Source organism: Nycticebus coucang, chromosome 9, assembly GCF_027406575.1.
Source record: "Nycticebus coucang isolate mNycCou1 chromosome 9, mNycCou1.pri, whole genome shotgun sequence".
Classification (NCBI taxonomy): domain Eukaryota; kingdom Metazoa; phylum Chordata; class Mammalia; order Primates; family Lorisidae; genus Nycticebus; species Nycticebus coucang.
This window is the reverse complement of record NC_069788.1, coordinates 46,394,960-46,408,448: the sequence shown is the minus strand read 5'-3', so window position 1 is coordinate 46,408,448 and position 13,489 is coordinate 46,394,960. Positions and strand designations below refer to the sequence as shown.

At 39.8% G+C, this 13,489-nt stretch overlaps 1 pseudogene; it reads left to right on the top strand.

The window, feature by feature from the left end:
• Positions 1–5,891: 5,891 nt before the first annotated feature.
• Positions 5,892–6,848, top strand: LOC128594679 (centrosomal protein CEP57L1-like; annotated as a pseudogene).
• Positions 6,849–13,489: the final 6,641 nt, after the last annotated feature.

The following is a 13,489-nucleotide window of genomic DNA, read 5'->3' as shown; positions in this document are numbered from 1 at the left end:
TGAGGCAAGAGGTTTTTTGTTTGAGGTTGCTGTGAGCTATAACGCCACGACACTCTACCAAAGGCAACAAAGTGAGACTCTGTCTAAAAAAAAAAAAGAAAAAGAAAAAAACCTTATACAATAGTACAGCTAAGGAAGATAAATTTTACTGTATATAAATTATGTCTCAGTAAATCTAATGTTTTTTCTTAAAAAAAAAAGGCTTCTGCACCCTAAAACTCTGTATTTCCTTACTAATTTCATGAATAAAAAGGAATGAACCATAAAACAGCAAAAAAGCTCAGCAAAGTTTTAGATGATGGAGGGGGGGAATTCAGCTAAGACAAAGAAAAATCCTTTGCCGGCTCAGTGCCTATGGCTCAAGTGGCTAAGGCACCAGCCACATACACCTGAACTGGCGGGTTCAAATGCAGCCCTAGCCCGCCAAACAACAATGACAACTGCAACCAAAAAATAGCCAGATGTTGTGGCAGGCGCCTGTAGTCCCAGCTACTTGGGAGGCAGAGGCAAGAGAATCACTTGAGCCCAGGAGTTTGAGGTTGCTGTGAGTTGTGATGCCATGGCACTCTACCCAGGGTGACAGCTTGAGGCTCTGTCTCAAAAATAAATAAATAAATAAAAATTTAAAAAAAAAAAGAAAAGAAAAATCCTTTGCCTTTGAACGCACTATCCAAAAAAGAGAAACAGAAATTAATCTGCAGGCTGGGTGTGATGGCTCACATCGTAATCCTAAAACTCCAGGAGGCTGAAGCAGGTGGATCACTTGAACTCATGAGTTTGAGACCAACCTGAGCAAGAGGAAGAGCCTTGTTTCTACCAAAAACAGAAAAAAATAGCTTGGTGTAGTGCTGCATGCTTGTAGCCCCAGCTACTCAGAAAATTGAAAGAAGAGAATTGCTTGAGCCCAAGAGTTTGAGGTTGCAATGTGCTATGACAACACCGTGACACTCAACCTGGGGCAACAGCAGGACAGTTTGTCTCAAAAAGAAAAAGAGAGAGAGAAAAGAGATTATTTGGCATATTTGAAGTCTGAAGACTACACATCACACATCTGTACTAAATTTGGGTATCTTCGTCAGATTAGTAAAAAGTAATCCAAATTTATGTGGGTCCTTAAACAAAAAGATTCTGCAGAATTGTGCTGTGCTGCCTGCGGCACTAGCTACATGTGGCCATTTAAATTAATGAAAACTCAATAAAATTGGGCGGCACCTGTGGCTCAGTGAGTAGGGCACCGGCCCCATATTCCAAGGGTGGCAGGTTTAAACCTAGCCACGGCCAAAATGCAACAACAACAAAAAAAGCCAGGCACCTAAGAGAATCGCCTAAGCCCAAGAGCTGGAAGTTGCTGTGAGCTGTGATGCCACAGCACTCTACAGAGGGCAGCAAAGTGAGACTCTGTCTCAAAAAAAAAAACTAAATAAAATTAAAAATCGAGTTCTTTAGGTGCACTAGCCACATTTCAAGTGCTCAACAGCCACATGTGGCTAGTAGCCACCATATTGGATTGCAAAGACGTAGAATATTTCCATCATCACAGAAAAAGCTATAGGACAGCACTGCCTTAAAGGTCAAACAGGTGTAATCATTAAACCCTGTGATTTAATGATTTGAATATTGAATACAAAATTATGTGGCATGTGTCCCTGATTCAGTTACTCACGTTTCTAACAAATTATTAAAATCATCTTGGGATGACACATGTTGTACCTATCCTAATGATGCTCTAAACAAAACCGATGACCTCAGACACCTCAGAGGTAGGTATAAAAATAGAGGTAGTAACTAACCGTAGCGTCATGGAGGAAAGTGGATTGCTATCGCATGGGCACAAGCTCTAGACACCTATGACAGCCTCCAAATATTTCAAGAAATCCCTGGGGGAGGTTTGTTTTAAGACATCTACTATGATGCCTTGCTTAGAGGTACTGGCGTCCAAGCCATCACTGGTAAGATCGATTATATTGACATCTCCCTCATAAAAAAATACATTTTTTTTCTTTTTTTGAGACAAAATCTCACTCTGTTGCCCCAGGCTAACTAGAATGTGGTGGCAACATAGCTTACAGAAACCTCAAACTCCTGGGCTCAAGCGACCCTATGGCCTCAGCCTCATGAGTAGCTGGGATCATAGGCAACCACCACAACGCCAGGCTTATTTTTCTATTTTTTAGAGACTGGTCTCCTTCTGGCTCAGGCTGGTCTCAAACTCCTGAACTCAAGCAATCTACCGCCCTTGGCCTTCCAGAGTGCTAAGATTACAGGTGTGATCCACCATACCTGACCAAAACATACATTCTTAAACACTTGGTTTTATGCAAATTATAGAACTGCTTTATTGTTAAAAGTGGCCACTGCAGAATCCTCCATTTCTGAATCTTACCCAATAAATTGCTCAGAGACATGATATGGCAGAGAATATAAATTGTTCCCCAATATCCATAATCCCATGATTCCTTAGTAGAACTTTTCTGTTTTAATTGAGCACATGGAAGTACTAGTACTAGTTTAGTACTAGTATTAAATACTAGTATTTAGTACTAGTATTTAAGTACTAGTATAAGAATAAGTACTAGTTTCCAGAATAAGTACTAGTTTCCCATTCTCCTTTCTAGATTCTTGCGGCCACATGAGCAAATTCTTCACAATGAGCTCTAAGTAGAACTATTGTGCACAGCTTCTAGAAAGCGGACTTATAAAGAGAGGGTGGTTCTTACTTCTCCTTTCTGCTGACTGGAATACAAACATGGAAGCTGGAACTCAAGGAGTCACATCTGAGAGGGAAGAGCTATGTTGAGACTGAGGAAACAAAAAGACAGGAAAATCCTAAATCCCTGACCCTATTCAATGCTCCTCCACCCCTGGAGTTTCTATGTAAGAAAGAAATAAACTTCTGTCTTGGTGGGGCTGCCATCATTTTCAACCATTTTCAAGATTTTCTGTTTCTCACAGCTGAACCTAATCCTAACTAAAACAGAACACACATGAACTCATCGAAATATGAAATAGAGCTTGTGACGGGCATGTCACCCCCAAATGTCAGATGTAGCAAAGGGATGGGATGGTTGCCCCAAGCCCTGGTTCAAGACCCTCACCAATGGGTCCCTCACAAGTTGTTTGTCCTCCTGGTGATCGCGCCTTGCGTGTGCCTTTTCCAACATCATGCCACTCCATGGCGCTCATTAGGAAGGAGCAAGTGTGATTCTTTCTATTCAGCTGATCAGTGAGCCTCAAAACTCTATCAGGATAAAGAGTATCAGACACTCTTGTATGTGTCAATAAGACATTTTTCAAGTTTAGGGCCATCACTAATGATTTCGGAAAAGACCTGCATAGATTATTTGTGGTAATGAATCAATTACCCAACTTAGGAACAATTATACTTCCCAGTTGCCCACGTTTCAGCTGTATCTGCCGGGTGCAAGACGTAGTCTCCTCAAAGCATTTGCAGTAAGAAGAAAATGGCTTTTTAAAGAAAACAAACTTGGTGATGGTCATTTCTACAGCTAGGTGGTGTCATGTTTGACAGTGACATAAAACTGTATTTAAAAAATGTGCTTGGTGGGTGGTGCCTGTGGCTCAGTGAGTATGCCGCTGGCCTCATATACCAAGGGTGGCGGGTTCAAACCCAGCCCTGGCCAAACTGCAACCAAAAAATAGCAGGCGTTGTGATGGGTGCCTATAGTCCCAGGTAATCGGGAGGCTGAGGCAAGGGAATCATCTAAGCCCAAGAGCTGGAGGTTGCTGTGAGCTGTGACGCCACAGCACTCTCCCAAGGGCGACAAAGTGAGACTCTGTCTCTAAAAAAAAAAAGTGACTGAAACTGGACCCGTACCTTTCTCCACTCACAAAAATTGATTCAAAATGGATAAAGGACTTAAATTTAAGGCACAAAACAATAAAAATCCTCAAAGAAAGAATAGGAAAAACACTGGAAGATATCATCCTGGGGAAAGATTTTATGAGGAAAACTGCCATGGCAATAGCAACAACAGCAATAATAAACAAGTGGGATTCAATTAAATTGAAAAGTTCCTATACAGCCAAGGGAACAACAACCAAAGCAAATAGACAACCTACCCAATGGGAAAGGATATTTACATATTTTGAATCCTGCAAACACTTAATAACCAGGATCTATACAGAACTTCAATTAATCCACAAGAAAAAAACCAACAATCCCCTACATCAATGGGGAAGAGAGATGAATAGAATCTTTTCCAAAGATGACAGACAAATGGCCAGCAAACATGAAAAAATGCTCATCATCCCTAATTATTAGAGAAATGCAGATTAAAACCACCCTGCGGTATCATCTAACCCCAGGGAGGCCTATATCACAAAACCTCAAAACTGCAGATGCTGTCGCGGATGTGGAGAGAAAGGAACACTTTTACACTGCTGGTGGGACTGCAAACTAATACAACCTTTTTGGAAGGAAATTTGGAGAAACCTCAAAGAACTCAACCTAGACCTCCCATTTGATCCTGAAATCCCATTACTGGGCATCTATCCCAGAAGGAACAAAAAACTTTTATTATAAAGACACCTGTACTAGGCTGTTTATTGCAGCCCAATTTACAATTGCCAAAATGTGTAAACAACCTAAATGTCCTTCAACCCAGGAATGGATCAGTAAGCTGTGGTATACGTATATGATGGAATATTATTCAGCCATTAAAAAATGGAGATTTTTCAGCATTTGTACTAACCTGGATGGAGGTGGAACATATTATTTTTAGTGAAGCAGCACAGGAGTGGAGAAGTATGAATCCTATGTACTTAATTTTGATTTGAAGACAATTAATGACAATTAATGTCATGGTGGGGCATGGGGAAGGGGAGAGCAGACAAAGAAGGAGGGGAGGGCTGAGGGAAAGGAAAAGAAGAAAAAAAAGAACAAGAAAAGAAAAGAAAATAGTGACTAATTTTCACATAAATTGGTTTTAATTTTGACCAAGGTATATTACTTAAACATTGATTTTTAACTCAACATGTTAATATGTTGTTTAGGATATTGTATCCTCATTTATAAGTGACATGTTTGTAATTTCTCCTCTATAATAATATATTTTCTCCAACTTAATATCAGGTGTACCCAGATCAAGTAGAATGATTTTGATGTATTTCTTCTTTTTCTATTTTCTATAAGATTTAGCATGATCTGTTTTTTGAAATTATCTTTTACTTTCATTTATAAATATTAGTTGTCTATTTTTTGATACTTAAAAAAAATAATAAGTTAACTGATGACTCCATACTGAATCTCAGAGTCAAAGCATGCTATAATAGATATACTCTTATTTGACAATGTGAATGTTACTTTCTTTGCATTATTATTATTATTGCTTAATGTTTCAATGTAGCAATTGCTTGATTCCTTTTCTGAATGTATTTATGTTCGTTCATTCTTTACAAGGTTTTTGTTTCTAATCCTTATCTTAAACATTGTTATTGTTATTAAATTTTAAGTCTTTTTAATTTTGTGAAGGCAAAAAAAGGAAACCTAATTAACACACACACACACACACATATATATATATATATAAATTAAAATTTTAAAAAATGTGCTTGGATACACCCAGGAGAGTTTTCTGTTTCCTGACGTTTGATGTCTGTGGCCTGGAGAAGGGGAAGGAAAAATAAAGATCTTCTCATCTTCACTTGGATATGATAATGTAGACTACCAACATTCTGGGAACTGAATCTTCCTATTTCTAGGGCCCCACCTTCAACTGCTCTGAATGTCCTCCAATCTGGAAATGATCTTCTCAGATGAAGAGTCACATTGTTCGTGGAGAAATGCTCAGACTATAATAGGTACGTGAGACTCAAGAGCAACTGAGAAACCAGCAAATTTACATCACCCACGTCATACTTACCCCAAGATAATGAATTCTGAATTAGTGCACAGTGTACTAAGAAGCTGTCTTAAGCCTCCATAAAGAGTGTTCCATCATCCACCCAGAATGAATCATCTTAGACTTGCCAACCTGTGAACTTAGAAGTCACCTCTGCTAAAGTGTTTCATAGCCCAAATAGCCACGCTCTTCTTTTAGCCTGAAAAATTGTTTAGGAAAAGATTCATCATTTAGAGCTAGAGAGAACACAAGCTGAAGATAACCTGAACACGCTTTCCAAAGAAGCAGCACAGTATAAAAAGGCCTTAGACAATGAAACGAATGAGAGAAATCTGGCACATGAGGAACTGATAAAGCAGAAAAAAGATACAAGTATACAGTTAAGCTCAGCCCAATCTCATTGTACCCTTCTATAGAAGCAACTAGAATATACTAAGAGAATGGTTCTCAATGGAGAGCAAGAAAAGAATATGATCCTAGGGCGGCGCCTGTGGCTCAGTGAGTAAGGCGCCGGCCCCATATGCCGAGGGTGGCGGGTTCAAACCCAGCCCCGGCCAAACTGCAACAACAAAAAAAATAGCCGGGCGTTGTGGCGGGTGCCTGTAGTCCCAGCTACACGGGAGGCTGAGGCAAGAGAATCGTGTAAGCCCAGGAGCTGGAGGTTGCTGTGAGCTGGGTGATGCCATGGCACTCTACTGAGGGGGATAAAGTGAGACTCTGTCTCTACAAAAAAAAAAAACAAGAATATGATCCTAGAACAACAGGCTTCAAAGAAAAAAAGAACAAGATCAGGAAGCTGCATGTGAAACTTGGAAAGCTTGATGTCTTGGAAAAAGACTTACAACTCAGAAAACTGCTGAGGACAGGATTAAACATTTAGAGGAAAAACTCAAGGAAGAAGAACATCAGCATAAGCTATTTCAAAACAAAGCTTCTGAGCTTCAAACTGGACTTTGGCCTCCCAAAGTGCTGAGATTACAGATGTGAGCCTCTATGCCTGGCCTACATTTCTTTTTTCAAAACAGAAAAAAAAATTAACTTCTAGGTTGAAGAAAATATCTTAATATATAATATTGCTTGTATACCAATACAGTCATAAATATGATTTTGAAATGTTTTTGGAAGGAAAAAAATCCAGAAAGTCAGAAGTACACAGTGTTCACAGAAGTATAATGCAGCCCTGGATGTAACAGTCATGAAAGTTTATGTGCTGAACATCAAAGCATCAAAATGAAAAGTGGCAAAGATGCTGGCCTCCAAAGTTAAAGATCTCATGACATCATGGCCAAACAGCTGAGCATGCCTTTGGGTTGCCCATTAGGGAGGGGGTGAGTGGAGGAGAGCAAATGTGGTTATGAAGAGACTGGATGGATCAGGGGGGTCTAATGTATACAAAGAGGTCTGTTTAGAGGGAAAGGTTGCAGACACGTCCTGGGTGTCTCAGTGATCCCACATTATCTAGGCACAATGTTCCCAATACCCCTCAACTTCCTACATATCTGTTTATTGGCACACCGGGCCCTCAGCCATAAATAATTGGTTCTCAGGAGATAAATGACCCAACCTAGGCCAACCAGATTGTTGCTTCACAGGGCTGAACTGCGGAGCCCAGTGACATAAAGGTTGAGATCAGTGGTGTTCATGGTCACACTCTAGGGACAAAGTCCATGAACCCTTGAGGTCCCCAGAACTGGTCTTCCTATGAGGTCAACCCTTCCTTCAAATCCTGGGAAACCCCAATATTTTTACAATAAATTCTCTTGGGGGCCTAAACTGTTCTGAATCAGATTTTGATACTTGTAACAAAAAAAATTAAGCTACAGAGGCGGAGCAAGATGGCAGCCGAGTAACAGCTTCCTTGCATCTGGGCACCGTGAGTCTGGGGAGATAGGACTCCAGGCATCTCTGGCTGGTGGGAACTGCCTATCATCACTCCTATGAAGATACAGGGAGTCAGCGAGAGACTTCTGGACCCCAAGAGGAGGACTAAAACAGTGGAAAACCGGCAAGTGGTCGCGTGTGTTCAATCCGAAACCCGCCCACAACTGTAAGTTCAGTAGCAGCGAGACTGCAAACCAGAAAGGCCTTACCTGTGAACTGTTTTGATGTCCTTGGACTTGGCACTGAGTTGAACTGCCTTGGGGAAGGCCTGAGCGGGAGTGCGGAGAACTTTGGCTGTTGCCTAGGGCCCCAGTCTGAGCCGCTGAGCCAGACGGAGCTAATAGTGTTTGGCGGTGGGTCACACGGATCCACTGTCAGTGATCTGCCCCGGCAAGCTCCGCCCTCAGGGTCGCAGAGCTAGAAATGGGTGGGAGCTGGTAACCCAGCAACCAAGTAGCCTAAGGGTGGGGTTTGAGCCGCCTTGCAGCCCTAACCCTCAGGGGCAGAGTGAGACCGGTTTTGGCACACTGAGTAAGTGGATAGCCACTTCAGCAGCGATTCCAGCGAGAAATCTGGAAAAGCTTCTGCTCAGCAAGTTTACAAGTTCAAAGTGCCTTTTAAGTAGGCTGAAGAGAGATTTAGGGTGTCTACCTGCTGGGGTTTGAGAAATCAGGAGCCTCCAGTCGTATCAGAACTGGGACTAACATCTCATACCCCAGAAGACCACGTGTTGCCCAGACAATATTCAATAATATATACAAACTGCTTTGTTTTTGGTTGTGTATTTTTTTCTTCTTTTTTTTTTGGTTTGGTTGGTTTTTTTTGTTTGTTTATTTTGACGTTGCTGATGTTCTTTTGTTTTTTTAATTTCAATCTTTTCCACACAGATCCCTTTTTCTTTCTCAATTTTCCTAGTTTAATTATAATTTCCCATTGCTGCCTTTTTTAATAACTTCAACTTCATTTTTGCTAGTGTTTCTACCGATATAATTTGGTTTTTCACCCAATTTTATCCCCATAAAGTTTTCTGTTTGCTTCTTTTGGTTTGATTTATAGCATTTTTGTCTTTCCTCTCTACTTGGTGGAGGTGGGGTACTGTGTCTGATCAGGTTAGCAAAGAGCTGCTGACCTCAAGGGAACCACGCAACTGGGCACCCCCAGAAGGTGGGGTTTTTTAAGATTGTGTCAAAGTACCCTACTGTACACCTATATTGCCCTGTCTCCCTCTTTCTGTGCCTCTCTTCTTTTTGTCAATATTCCTTATACCCACCCCCTCTCCTTTCTCTATCTTTCTTTTTTTCTTATCACTCGGTCCCCCTTTCTTTCATCCCCTTTTTTTGCTCTTCAACCTTCTCACCCTTCTGGTCCTGTAACCCTTAGTCCACAGGCACAAGAACTTAAAGAGCAAGAGGAAGTGAAAGGAAAATTAGGGCAAGGAAACAGATAAAAGAAATCACTCATGAGGAAGAATCAGCAGAAAACTCCAGGCAACATGAAGAACCAGTCTAGAACAACCCCACCAAGGGACCATGAGGTAGCTACTGCAGATGATTCCACCAGTATAGAAATGTTAGGAATGACAGAAAGGGAATTTAGAATACACATGTTGAAAACAATGAAAGAAATGATGGAAACAATGAAGGAAATTGCTAATAAAGTGGAAAATAACCAAAAAGAAATCCAAAAACAGAATCAAATAAGAGATGAATGATATGAAGAATATAAAAAGGATATAGCAGACCTGAAGGAACTGAAACAGTCAATTAGGGAACTTAAAGATACAATGGAAAGTATCAGCAACAGGTTAGACCATGCAGAAGAAAGAATTTCAGAGGTAGAAGACAAAGTTCTTGAGATAACTCAGACAGTAAAAGAGGCAGAAAAGAAGAGAGAGAAAGCAGAACGTTCACTGTCAGAATTATGGGACTTTATGAAGCGTTCCAACATACGAGTTATAGGAATTCCAGAAGGGGAAGAAGAATGCCCCAGAGGAATGGAAGCCATACTAGAGAATATTATAAAAGAAAATTTCCCAAACATCACCAAAGAGTCTGACACACTGCTTTCAGAGGGATATCGGACCCCAGGTCGCCTCAACTCTAACCGAGCTTCTCCAAGACACATTGTGATGAACCTGTCCAAAGTCAAGACAAAAGAAAAGATTCTGCAAGCTGCCAGGAGTAAGCGCCAGTTGACCTACAGGGGCAAATCCATCAGAGTTACCGCAGACTTCTCTAATGAAACTTTCCAAGCAAGAAGACAATGGTCATCTACCTTTAATCTACTTAAACAGAACAATTTTCAGCCCAGAATTCTGTACCCTGCTAAGCTAAGCTTCAAAATTGACGGAGAAATCAAATCATTTACGGATATACAAACATTGAGGAAATTCGCCACAACAAGACCAGCTCTACAGGAAATACTTCAACCTGTTCTGCACACTGACCACCACAATGGATCAGCAGCAAAGTAAGAACTCAGAAATCAAAGGACAAAACCTAACCTCCACACTGATGCAAAAGATACAACTAAGCAATGGACTCTCACCAAATAAGACGAATAGAATACTACCACACTTATCAATCATCTCAATAAATGTTAATGGCTTGAATTCCCCACTGAAGAGACATAGATTGGCTGACTGGATTAAAAAACACAAGCCATCCATTTGCTGTCTGCAAGAAACACACCTGGCCTCAAAAGACAAATTAAAGCTCCGAGTCAAGGGTTGGAAGACAATTTTTCAGGCAAACGGAATTCAGAAGAAAAGAGGAGTTGCAATCTTATTTTCAGATACATGTGGATTTAAAGCAACTAAAGTCAAAAAAGACAAAGATGGTCACTTTATATTGGTCAAGGGAAAACTACAACAAGAAGACATTTCCATTCTAAATATTTATGCACCCAATTTAAAAGCTCCCAGATTCTTGAAGCACACCTTACTCAGTCTGAGCAATATGATATCTGATAATACCATCATAACAGGGGACTTTAACACACCTCTTACAGAGCTGGACAGATCCTCTAAACAGAAATTAAACAAAGATGTAAGTGATTTAAATGAGACCCTAGAACAACTATGCTTGATAGATGCATATAGAACACTCCACCCCAAAGATAAAGAATATACATTCTTCTCATCACCCCATGGAACATTCTCCAAAATTGATCATATCCTGGGACACAAAACAAATATCAACAGAATCAAAAGAATTGAAATTTTACCTTGTATCTTTTCAGACCATAAGGCACTAAAGGTGGAACTCAACTCTAACAAAAATGCTCAACCCCACCCAAAGGCATGGAAATTAAATAATCTTCTGTTGAATAACAGATGGGTGAAGGAAGAAATAAAACAGGAAATCACTAACTTCCTTGAGCATAACAACAATGAAGACACAAGCTACCAAAACCTGTGGGATACTGCAAAAGCAGTTTTGAGAGGAAAATTCATCGCTTTAGATGCCTACATTCGAAAAACAGAAAGAGAGCACATCAACAATCTCACAAGAGATCTTATGGAATTGGAAAAAGAAGAACAATCTAAGCCTAAACTCAGTAGAAGAAAAGAAATATCCAAAATCAAATCAGAGATCAATGAAATTGAAAACAAAAGAATCATTCAGAAAATTAATGAAACAAGGAGTTGGTTTTTTGAAAAAATAAATAAAATAGATAAACCATTAGCCAGACTAACTAGAAATAGAAAAGTAAAATCTCTAATAACCTCAATCAGAAACGATAAATAACAACTGATCCCACAGAGATACAAGAGATCATCTCTGAATACTACCAGAAACTCTATGCCCAGAAATTTGACAATGTGAAGGAAATGGATCAATATTTGGAATCACACCCTCTCCCTAGACTTAGCCAGGAAGAAATAGACCTCCTGAACAGACCAATTTCAAGCACTGAGATCAAAGAAACAATAAAAAAGCTTCCAACTAAAAAATGCCCTGGTCCAGATGGCTTCACTCCAGAATTCTATCAAACCTTCAAGGAAGAGCTTATTCCTGTACTGCAGAAATTATTCCAAAAAACTGAGGAAGAAGGAATCTTCCCCAACACATTCTATGAAGCAAACATCACCCTGATACCAAAACCAGGAAAAGACCCAAACAAAAAGGAGAATTTCAGACCAATCTCACTCATGAACATAGACGCAAAAATTCTCAACAAAATCCTAGCCAAAAGATTACAGCTTATCATCAAAAAAGTCATTCATCATGATCAAGTAGGCTTCATCCCAGGGATGCAAGGCTGGTTTAACATACGCAAGTCTATAAACGTTATCCACCATATTAACAGAGGCAAAAATAAAGATCACATGATCCTCTCAATAGATGCAGAAAAAGCATTTGATAAAATCCAGCATCCTTTTCTAATTAGAACTCTGAAGAGTATAGGCATAGGTGGCACATTTCTAAAACTGATTGAAGCTATCTATGACAAACCCACAGCCAATATTTTACTGAATGGAATAAAACTGAAAGCTTTTCCTCTTAGAACTGGAACCAGACAAGGTTGTCCTCTGTCACCTTTACTATTCAACGTAGTGCTGGAAGTTCTAGCCAATACAATTAGGCAAGACAAGGAAATAAAGGGAATCCAAATGGGAGCAGAGGAGGTCAAACTCTCCCTCTTTGCTGACGACATGATCTTATACTTAGAGAACCCCAAAGACTCAACCACAAGACTCCTAGAAGTCATCAAAAAATACAGTAATGTTTCAGGATATAAAATCAATGTCCACAAGTCAGTAGCCTTTGTATACACCAATAACAGTCAAGATGAGAAGCTAATTAAGGACACAACTCCCTTCACCATAGTTTCAAAGAAAATGAAATACCTAGGAATATACCTAACGAAGGAGGTGAAGGACCTCTATAAAGAAAACTATGAAATCCTCAGAAAGGAAATAGCAGAGGATATTAACAAATGGAAGAACATACCATGCTCATGGATGGGAAGAATCAACATTGTTAAAATGTCTATACTTCCCAAAGCTATCTATCTATTCAATGCCATTCCTATCAAAGTACCTACATCGTACTTTCAAGATTTGGAAAAAATGATTCTGCGTTTTGTATGGAACCGGAAAAAAACCCGTATAGCTAAGGCAGTTCTCTGTAACAAAAATAAAGCTGGGGGCATCAGCATACCAGATTTTAGTCTGTACTACAAAGCCATAGTGCTCAAGACAGCATGGTACTGGCACAAAAACAGAGACATAGACACTTGGAATGGAATTGAACACCAAGAAATGAAACTAACATCTTACAACCACCTAATCTTTGATAAACCAAACAAGAACATACCTTGGGGGAAAGACTCCCTATTCAATAAATGGTGTTGGGAGAACTGGATGTCTACATGTAAAAGACTGAAACTGGACCCACACCTTTCCCCACTCACAAAAATTGATTCAAGATGGATAAAGGACTTAAATTTAAGGCATGAAACAATAAAAATCCTCATAGAAAGCATAGGAAAAACACTGGAAGATATTGGCCTGGGGGAAGACTTCATGAAGAAGACTGCCATGGCAATTGCAACAACAACAAAAATAAACAAATGGGACTTCATTAAACTGAAAAGTTTCTGTACAGCTAAGGACACAATAACCAAAGCAAAGAGACAACCTACACAATGGGAAAGGATATTTGCATATTTTCAATCAGACAAAAGCTTGATAACCAGGATCTATAGAGAACTCAAATTAATCCACATGAAAAAAGCCAACA